Here is an 11,523-nt window from a genome sequence, read left to right as displayed (position 1 = left end):
CTGACGGTGAGACAGTGTATAATGAGGCACTGGAACTCTTCACTGGCCCCAACTACAACAGAGATTACTATGGATCTTAAACTCCTGATGAATAAGGACAAACTGGATGCAAAAATGCATAAAGATACCCGTTCTACGTCTTTCCTATCGCGTTGGAGGTATTTTATTAGTAGTTCTTTTTCTGTAGAGGACATCCACCAAATCATTAAGCCCTTCCGCTACACTAAATGGTACTTGACTAATGACTTGTCGAATGCCTTGGGGGTCCTGCAGCTAGGCCAAGACGGACGGCCTCTCTGAGAGGCAGGTCTTGGCGTAATTTGAATACTGCTTGATTACACGGTCTGAATACTTGTTTATAGTGGGGGTACTGTTAGTATTGTTTAGTATTGTTCAGAATGCTCCATCTACTATGCATATGTTCCTTGATGGATTGTTATGGATGGAATTAACCACTGTGTGGTATACTTATTACTTTGAAGTGACGACTTTTGTTTTAAAAATGTAAAGATTGCTAAAAGTTAATAAAACATTTTTGAAAAAAAAAACAAACATCTGGCCAATCTCTGATGAGTTCATTCTTCTGGAATCTCTACTTTAAATCATTACCCTGCTAGACTAATGCTTTGACTGCTGATTGTATGTGGAAACAAGCCTTGGGTTCATGTCTAACAGAAGTTCAATCCAAACCCAAATAGTTTGCAGGCTGGAAAATGGCAAGCCAATGCAGCCATTCACTGCAATAGCAACCAATTACCAATAATGCCCTTCCTGGCCTCTGAGCTGTGGTCAGGTGGTTTAGAAGGGTGAAAAATTGGGGTTTTCTCATATTCCAGACAAAAACCAGGCTTCCCAGCAACCTTTGGTCAGAGTGTGTTAGAGAGATCTGGAATAGATAAAGAAAGCAGACAAAGCATTTGCAGGGAGAAATAGCTTCTGCAACACTATTATATGCTGCTGAAAAGTGCAATGTACAGTGGTGCTATTCACATAAATTGTGCATTGGATAGACCTGGAGTAAACAGGAAGAGTTGACAGAGTGTTTTCAGAGATAGATAGTTGCTGGTATACTACTGTATACCATGTTGAATAGTCTCAAAGGGTATATTACTGAGCATTGAAAGAATAATTTGCTTGGTGCAAGAGGATGAACTTTGACCTCAGATTGCCTAGGTGATCCAGATTTTAGCATTTCTACAATCAGGGTTGGATCAGAAATTGGCTCTGAGCACAATTAAGGGCCATATTTTGGCCTTAACAGTTCAAGAACCTTTGGTTCTGAATTTTCTGGTAAAGGCCTTCATACAAGGAGTTACTCACTTTGCTCCTCCTAGATGTCCTCCTTTTTATCCAAGGGATCATAACTTGGTGCTTTCCTGTTTGCAACCGCCTCCTTTATGCCCCTGGAAAGAATAGATTTGGAGAGCCTTACTCAAAAAGTTGTGTTCCTGGTTGCTATTACCTCAGCTAAGAGGGTCTCTGTGTTAGCAGCCCTGTCCTCTAGGGAACTTTTTTTGGTCATGCATCGAGAAAGGTAGTTTTTAGGGACAGACAATCCTTCCTACCCAAGGTGGTTTAATCTTTTTACCTTAATCAGGATATTGTGTTGCCCTCCTTTCGTCAGGATCCACAAAATCCTAGAGAAGAATTGTAACACTCTCTGGTTGTTGTTAGGGCGTTACGGGACTATCTCAACTCTACTTCTTCTTGCAGACAATCGGATTTACTGTTTATTCTTCCAGCAGGATATTGCAAGAAATCTTCTGCCTCCCGTTCCACTGTGGCTCGTTGGACTAGAGAGGTAATTCTACAAGATTAATCTAGTAAGGATGTTTCCCTTCCCCTTTTCAATCAGGGCTCATTCCACAAGAGCTGCCAGTACTTTCTGACCTCTTTCCCACCAGGTATCTGCTCTGCAGATTTGCAAGGCGGCTACTTGGTCATCTGTTCATACCTTTACTAGGTTGGATGTAAAAGCATCAGCAGATGCTGCTTTTGTCCGTATGATACTGCAGTCGGTGGAGTGGGTTAATCTTTTGGTGTGCACACTGGTGGTTGTAGTCACTTTCCACCCCTCTATTTTTATTGCTTTTTGATATCCCAACCGTCTTGAATGCCCTGTGTCCTGAAGTGTACAATTATTACATAGGATTTTTTTTACTTACCTATAAAATCCTTTTCTTAAAGTATAATACAGGACCCAGGATCCTCCCTTCTATGTCCTATATTGCTTGCAAATAACTAACTGTGTTAGTGGGAGTAGTTAGATAGGCTCCAAATTGCTCTGGCAGTCACATACCACTAAATAATCCAAAGGTCTTGATTGTTCTGTGTCGTGTACTGTACTCCAAAAAAAGGATTTCACAGGTAAGTAAAATATCCTATGATTTCTGGTATTTTTGCTGTGAAATAATAACCTCCAATTTCAATGTCTTGATTTAAATCTGCCTGGTGTCTCTTTCTGAAACTACGGCATTTGGCTTGGCTGTTCTGCTCGGTCCCTCAGAGGGACCAAGCAGAACAGAAAAAGAGTTAAAGTTAAAAAACGTAAATAGAAAACAATTGTGCGGAGCTAGCAGTGACAGCTAGCTCCGCCCAATAGTTTCCTATTGTCCGGCGGCTCTGCTGCTGTAAAAAAAAAGAAAAAAAAAACTCTCCCGGGCGCTCTGGGAGCCTCCCGCTCCCGGCCACCAAGGAGAGAAACACTGATGTGTCTTTTTTTCTTTATTCTGACACGAGGATGTCAGAATAGAAAAAAAGAAAAAAAAATAATTTTCCCATTGAAAAGCATTGGGACATTACTATTGGCTATTTCATTGCAATAGCCAATAGTAAACTAGCATTGTACCAGCCCTCTGCTGATGGACCTGATGGAACTGCAGCAGAGGGTGGGTACAATGCTAGTTTACTATTGGCTATTGCAAATTGAAATAGCCAATAGTAATGTCCCAATGCTTTTCAATGGGAAAATTCTTTTTTTTTCTGTAAAATAAAAATACATTCGGAAATTTGTTTTTTTTTTAGTTCACCCATGCACTACAGGGTGAAAGAAAAGATAAATAAAAAGTCCAGACTTTTGAAAAAATCATTTAATTGAAAAAAAAAACACAACATAGCATTTTTGACAAGTACTTTATTTATTTTTTTAAATCTGAAAAATAGATCCATCTATGTAGTCCTAAGGTCAATCACAACATCCAGCATTGTCCACAACAACGACAATGCGGCAAAATAAAAATATTTAAAAAAAAATTAAAAAAGACAAACATTTATATCTATTTTTTGTGATTTCTTTTCAATTGAGTACTGAACAAATACTTTTATTGATGGCTTTAATAAGAAAAATCGCTTCATTGATTGTAATAATAATTATTTTATTTTTTCCTGTTCTCTTTTATTGAGTTTCTTGAGTGAGACTTCCAACTCCTTTGAAACATCTTGTAAAAAGAAGATAATACATTCTGAATTTTTTTTATTAAAACCTTCCTGATGTCTCCCATTGAAACTGGCCTGCTAAGCAACTTGCATAGTGTCCATCAAATCTGTACAAATTTTCTGGCTTTCTTGTGAACAATACAATACAATTTTGATTTATTGAACCTGCCTAGTCTCTACCTACCTGTGTTTTCTTCAACATAGCAGAAATTATCTTACAATGAAAAAATAAAATGTAAAAAAGATTAATTCCTTTAAAAAAATGAAAAATGCTAAATATTCTTGTGTTTTCAAACACATACAAAATAACCTACTTCTGTCTGCAACACCTCTGACTCATACTTTAGTTCTGACACGGCTTGCTTTTTAATAAAGGTGATTTACTAAATGTCATGGTTGCTATGGCACCCCAACCCTCTTCCTTGTATTCCTCCTGAGGAGGAGGAGAAACAGGGCCAATAACTTTCTGTTAGATTATATGGGAGTAGTGGCAGCACAAAGAACTTGGCCAAATAACAGAATTAGCTGCTTTGCAGCCTTGAGTACGGGCAAAAGGGTGTATTAGGAATACTTTAAAAGAAAGTGATGCCCACTTGTCACAAATCAGCAGCAGAGCTGGTCTTTTACCTAAAGTCCTATAAATAAGCAAAGCTGATTTGTCACAGATCAGCTGCAGAGCTGATTAATCATCTTTAGTGCTATAAACAAGCTGAGTTGGTACTTGCAGTTCTACAAACGCATAGTCTGTTCTAACCTCCTTGCTGCATTTTTTTAAATTAATTGGGATGGGATGGGATTTGAGGATGTGGGATTCTGGTTTTAAAGTGTTTTTGTGTACTGTGTTTTAAAATATTTATTAAATGCAGTGTGGTACAGCAAAAAAACTCACAAACTATGCAATTCAACTGTTCCACTGGCCAATATGCACACATTCCACTGGCCAGTATGTACAAAGGTAAGGGGTATAGCTTTATTTTTTTATAAATGTAAACTCTCCTAAAGCTTTCAGATCTGTTGTGGCTGCAATTTCCACTAGTCAATTTAGACCTATTATTGCTGTGAAAAAAAAATAGGTGTCACAATAAATTAAGACTACCCGCAAAAGCTTATTTTCTAAGTTTTAATGAGTCTGCTTGAGGTACTACTGCTGCAATTAAAGTGTATTTCCACCCTTGCAGCCAAACTGGGATAACACCTATTTTATATTTTTTAAATGTTCCAATTCACATAAGTATTGTAAGTTATGGGACATTTGTATGATTGACTGTAAAGATGCTCAGAAAAACCTGAATTCAGTTATTTTGTCTGCTGCTACAAAATGTCCAAAAGGTAAGAAATACTTTAAAAAAAATTATTTTTTGGTATGCTGTGTGAATGAGAACACATGAACATATAGAGGAGTTTTCTCAAATTTGAGTGAAAAAGTGGAAATACACTTTAAAGAAGAACTATTACAAACGTTTTTCATTTCTTGGGGTTTCCCCTAGCGGATCAAGTGCACATATCACTTGTTCCTACTAATAGCAGGTGGGTTTCTCTGGGCTCAGTAGTCTTTCCTCCTATACAAGGCAGAGCAGAGGAGGCACAGGGCTGCAGATGTTATCGCCCCTCTCCTCTGTGTACACTGTTGCCACCCCTTCAGCTCGATGTACACTGTCTGCCACCACCCCCTTTCCTCTGTCACTTACACTATCCCTCTCCTTGCTAGCAGCATGGTTGGCCAATGGTTTTTGGGAGGGGGAAAGCTGTTGATCACGCTAGTTCAGCAAGAAAGGCATGGATTAGAACCAAACCAAGTACTCCATGTAAAAAGTCCTCTGGGGGATTCCACAGGGAATTAATAAGTGTTAGGATTGTTCATATAAGTACCGTACTTTGTACAAGTACAAATAGTTTTCCAGCTTCAAGACTAGACTAGAGAAAAACTCAAACATTAGGAGGCAACTGTCATTTTTAAGGAGCATATGGGGCTCCAGGGGTTTGTGCATCCCTGGTTTAATGTATGATTTGTTTTATATATATATTATATTTATACCAATACTTGTCCAAGTACTCACAGATACAATTACTGATACATTTTTTTATTGTCATGCGACAGTTATTTTAAAACAATACAGACTAATTAAATCAGGACAGTTGTGGAGGGCCAGGGCCCTGTCACAGCTGCAACTTCTGCGACCCTGGTAGTTCTCGTGAAAATGCCAAATATCGCCACTGGTAAACACCCCTAATAATGACAATGAAACTTCTTCTTTAAGCTTTATTTTGTTTAAAGCGTACAATTTCCTTGCATTTTAGATCTGTTGTGGTTGCTACTCCCAATGGTCAATTCAAGCATGTTGCCGCAGGTTAAACAAAATCACGTGTTGTATCCTATCCACAACTACCTAGAAAACGATCTTTTCTACCTTTTTTCTATTTATAATATTCAGATTGTGATGTTGCTGATATATTATTGCCAAGCAATAATGTAAAAGTAAAAAAAAATGTATTAGTCATGCAGCTGGTGCCGTCTGTGAGAATCGTACTGTTATATAACACTGATCAAAGGCATCTTCCAAGTATGTAATTGAATGGTACCCATACCACTGAATGGTACTTTTAAAATGTTGTTTTATATTATTGATTTTACAGGTTACAAGCCCAAGGTACAAGAGTTTGATGAACATACCGCAAATCAAACCCAGGCACACTCAGTCCTAACTACTGAAAATTTACTGCATGGATACACAATATGAATGGTACTGGACACATCTCTCACTGTTTATTGTTTTATAAAAGATTTTACCAATTATAGGCTAGCAACAGACAGGTAGATGCCTGACTAAGAATGGCTATTACACTATTAAACACTGGACCATCCCTAAAAACTGTTTTGCATGTTCAGCACTAGTAATGGGTGAACCTGCCTAGTTTGATTTGCCATGGGTTTTCATAGTTTGTTCAACATTGAAGTCTATGGTGGGGAGCGCAAATCTGGTCTTGCAAATGCAAAATATCCTGCCACAATTTTTATCAAAATCTCAACAAGAATTAGAGACCACAAGTGATACAGTCATCAAAAATTGGCCAGCAGTAGGGCATTTTTAAAAGGGAGAGAACTGGCTGAAATATTCTAGATAAAAATAGTACAGACAGGTGTTTTACTACAAGAATTTAGAGACTGCACATGACACAGCAGTGTAAAATTTGCCAAAAGCAGAACAATTAAAAATAGCAAGACTAGGCCCAAATTTACTACAGATGAAGAGCACAGGATGAGGTTTTAACAGAAAAATTAAGATACAGCCAATAATACAGCAGTTTAAAACTGGCCATTAGCAGGGTTAACAAATGTAATCAGGGATATTTGGCCTAAATTGTGTATGCCTACCTTTTATTTTATGTTGAATGCGAGTGATATAATCTGGTTGGTTTAGGTGCACACTGTTCTTGCACTTAGGGCTGGTTCACACCACAAAGGCTGCATTCCAGAGTGTTCGGCCTCTGTAATGCACTGGAACACAAGTCGGCCAGCTCCCTGTGTTCAGGAGCGGGAGGGGGGCGGTGCATTAAAGTCAATGGCACTGCAGCCATGCCCCCCGTCCACAGTGCGATCGCCCGCACCTGGAACACAGGCACATCCGATCCAGTGCGATCTGCAAAAATAGTGCTTGCTGTACTTTTGCAGATCGCACTGGACTGGAACGCTGGCACATTAGTGCCTGCATTCAGGGTGTGGGCAATCGCACTGCGGGCGCGGGGCATGGCTGTGGTGCCATTGACTTCAATGCGCCCACGCCCCCTCCTGCCCTTGAATGCAGGGAGCTGGCCGGTGCGTTCCAGAGGCCGAACGCTCTGGAACGCAGCCTTTGTGGTGTGGATCGGCCCTTAGTGTTGTACTTTTTTTAAATGATGCAGCTGTGAGCTTCAAAAAAAGAAAGCTCTAAGAACAGATAGACAGTAACAAGTGAATGCTTCCCTTTGAGCACCCCAGACTTAGTTAAAGACTATGCAATGTGTTATGGTTTTAAAAAAAATTCCACAGTAAACCTGCACATGAATTTACAGGGAACAGGAATCTCAGATTTGCAGGATTCTCCTCAAAGCCAAGGTCATGGCGAACTTGAACATTATCCCTACTCTGTTCGCTGTAACTTACCGGAAGTTGAAATACAATCATTGGTGGTAAAATAATAGTTCACATAAAAATCATCTAGATGTATATGTAGCTAAAAATATTTTCTATTCGCTCCACATTAGTCCTGCACAGCACATGGACAGCTGAATTTCACTAATGATGCTCAATCCTGTGCAAAGACTGGTCATGTAGGGCCACCCTTAATGCTATTATTAGTAGACCTTGGTTACTGCAAACACAGTATACATTTTTGGAAAAATAACAAAAGAAAATTGCGCTTTACCTGCAGAAAAAAAGAATCTGCTATTAAACTGATAAGCAATGATCACGCTTCCTTGTTTCACAAATAAGTATTAACAACATTCTAAAAATTAGATGAGAGTGTAAATTAAAATATACCGATATCCTCATATAACCTTCCTAGAAAATCTCAGAAATCTTTTGTTTTTTTATTTATGTATCCTTTACACAGCCACAGAAAGCTCTGCAGAAGATTTACAGATAAAAGAAAAAATTATAGTCTTAGGTGGCCATATTAATGATAAAACAAAAATCTGCTAAGTTATAATTTTCTATAGTTAATGTCAAGCTGTCTAAAACAGAAAAACTGATTCTGATGATTGAGAGGTAGAGCTTGTTACATTAAATGATACTCCACAGGGCACTTAGGGGTTAATTCAGTCCTATGGCACCTTCACTCCAGGGACCCAGTCTTTTTAAGTTTGTCCTACATAGCAAATAAGGAAGTTATAGCCAGAGGTGCTGAACTTTAGGTTGTTAGAACTTGCAACCTACCAGTAAAGCCTGCAGCGTCCTGTGTCAGTGTTTCTCCACTAACTGCCTAATTCCCTTGATATAGTGTTTCCCTTACAACCGCATGTGCTTATTCTATTGAAAGTAACTGTCAAATAGTGACTTGTCAGCTCACATATTTACAAATAACAAAATAATGCCTGCTGGTTTTGCAATCCTCTTTTCTACAACTGCAACAATAAAATGTGAGACTTGCTTCACAGCGGTGCACTATGAAACATACATCAAGAAGGAGCCCAATAAACCTTCTCTTTCTGTAGAGGACAGATATTATAGAATCAGAAAGTAAAGCTCCATTAAAAAGAAAGAGCTAGATGGTCACTGGCAACCTGGGTTCTTTTTTTTTGTAGTGAAGAAAAATCCCAACCAAGATTTTTAGTTTCTTTTTAATTACAGATACTATAACAATCTTCATCTAAGTAATGTAGCAAACACATATTCCTAATGAGGCAAAATACTCCCTCTACACTTATTTACATATCCTGGCAAGTGTCTTGGGGCTGTAATAAAGTGTTTGATAGTGGCCTGAGATACTGGTTTACAACAGAACAAATTATTGTGCACTGAAGCCTGTGGATTAGGACAAAGTCCAAGTTCAAGCATGTGGTGCAAACAAAAAAAAGGACCAAAACAACAATGTCCTATAAGTAGATTAATCCATCACAGCACATCAAATGGCAAGTGCACATACACTGGACACTGCATTCCTTATGCACTGTATACTCTTTGCAACTTGTCCACAGCCTTACAGTTAGATAATTGCAAATATTTTGCCTATGTCGGGATCACTTGCTCCATAGGAGCAATTCTCCAAATGTGCAGAAAATTGTAAGAAGCAGACTAGGACTGCCTCTCAAAAAGTGACGCTGTTGCTAAAATTACAAAATATAGTTACTACTCACCTCTTCCATAACCTATGTCACCTGCCTCTGCTATATTAAAAAGAATCAGCTGAATCCACCACTTTCAGAAGTGTCAGATAACTGGTTCCCCTGCTGCACTTAGTGGTTCAATCTGCTAGGCCCCTGCATCCTGTCGTGACATATAGGCTATCAGGAGCAAATATAGAGTGCAATGAGGAGCAGGAATCCAACAATCCCCAAAGTTTTGGAATTTAAAAGTTTTTCAGGTGGTGATTGCTCTTCAATACAGTAGAGATCAGCAGCATAGGCAGTAGAGGAGATGAGTATTAAATATCTTCTTAGAAGGAGACACTTTTTTGCTGTTTTCATAGCATTAAAGACTAGAGAGCTGAACTCCTAACACTGACAGCAACACTTTGTGGATCATTGTCCAGCTGAGGGTGGCATCTACTGCTCTTCAGAATATGAGATTTGAGGTGGTGCTAGAATAATAGAATAGCCTATAGACATGTGCGATTCGTTTCGTCCCGAATCAAAATTCGAACGAAATTTCGGAAATTCCGAATTACAGATATAACGATGCAAACGAATCCGAATCTCCGATTCCAAATTTCCGATTTGGTTTTTTTGGACGAACTTTCCTTTTTTGGATGAAATTTCGTTGCAGCAAAGGGACATTTGAGAACAAAAAAACTTGTTTTTCCTCTTACATGTCACTTTGCTAGAACGAACGAACGAAACAAAAACAAAACGAATTTCGTCCGAATCCGAATTCCGAAACAAATTGACTTTCGGACCTGAATTTCGAAAAACGAAATAGAGCAAAATCTGAATCAAATCGAAACGAAACAAAACAATTTTTTTGCTGGTGCACATGTCTAATAGCCTATACTATAGGAAAACTACAGATTCAACTAAAAAACAACATGGATATGTAAGACCACTTTAATATATAAAAAAATATATAAGCAAAATATTTTTTACCTGTCAAGATCAGTATGTTAATGAGTCCTCTCACCAAACTAACAACCCGAATAATTAGTTGTCGGCACATGGATTTTCTCTGCAGAGATGAAGGAAGAGAGTTATGTGAATTCTAGCATCTCATGGAGGTTGCTTTTTCTGATTAGTGCTTCAGATTATATAATTTCTGTTAGCACTATACCATGGCAAAGAAGCAACATATTTATAGAAAAACAAGGTATGCCAGTGGCACAGATCAGCAAGAGTGCTGACCTGCTACGTGTAGTTTCTACCAACTAGGAATGATTGCAGCCCTGAATACATCTGTCTTTCTGCATTTGTGTTTGTTCCATTCCCTGCAACCATGTCTGGCTTTTTGCAGTTCATGTCAATTTCCTGTGTTCTGGCACAAACACACTTGTCCAATTTGACTGTTTTTTTGGACTCTGAGGGGTGGAATCTGTTATTAATTGGACTGCTCTGGGGTAAACTCCAATGGAAAGGCTATGATACTGAATCTTTTTGCCTTCATGCTTTTCAGTAGGCTAGTCCCCACCCAGCCTGTTAATCAACCTCACTGTTTAGCTGTGCTCAGACCAACAACTATTGCCTTAACAATAGGTTTAATTCCTAGTCCCAGCTTCGAGTCTATGTGGGTTCCCAAGTTCCTGTGTTTCTATATTCCTAAATCCCTGTGTCCTGGAGATCCTATTTTCCCAAGTTCCGGTGTTCTTGAGATCCTGTTTCTCTGATTACTGACTTCAGCTTGTATCTGACTATGCTTTTTCGCTGCCCATTCTAATCTTTGGCCTGCCACTACTTCTGAGCTTGCCTATCGAATTTATACCACATGGTCTGGTCAGCTGCCATCTGCCCTGGTGTATCTGAGGGCTGCAATCTGGGAGGCATTCTGCAGCAAAGTCAATCACTCCTTCCAGGATGCGCTGGTGAAATCCAGGTGGCTCATTAGAGCTTGCCTTGGCCCTTTTTAGGCCTCACACCTGCTCCAAACTTACAAACAGAACATAGCCCCCTTTTCAGTTTGCCCATGACAGTCAGGTTGTATCTTGTTATGACTCAGAGCAGTCTGCAGTGATGTTTAGAGGAGCAGTGAGAATTAATTTTTCATAAATACTTGTGAACGCAAGTAATTGTTTGTGTCAGAACTGCTTTTCTCCCCAAAGTCGATGAGAATGCAAAAGCAGATTGAAACAAGCTTAGAAGATTAAATACAGGTCAGGAGGAGGTTCAATGCACTTTTGAAGAAACTTGTTTTATACTTATCTCATGCATCTGAAAGCATGCTGCCTTTACCTATCTACACAAGTG

The sequence above is a fragment of the Nanorana parkeri genome, unplaced genomic scaffold (genome assembly GCF_000935625.1).
Source record: "Nanorana parkeri isolate BGI_ZX_2015 unplaced genomic scaffold, ASM93562v1 scaffold404, whole genome shotgun sequence".
Lineage (NCBI taxonomy): Eukaryota > Metazoa > Chordata > Amphibia > Anura > Dicroglossidae > Nanorana > Nanorana parkeri.
Note: the sequence above shows the minus strand (reverse complement) of the source record.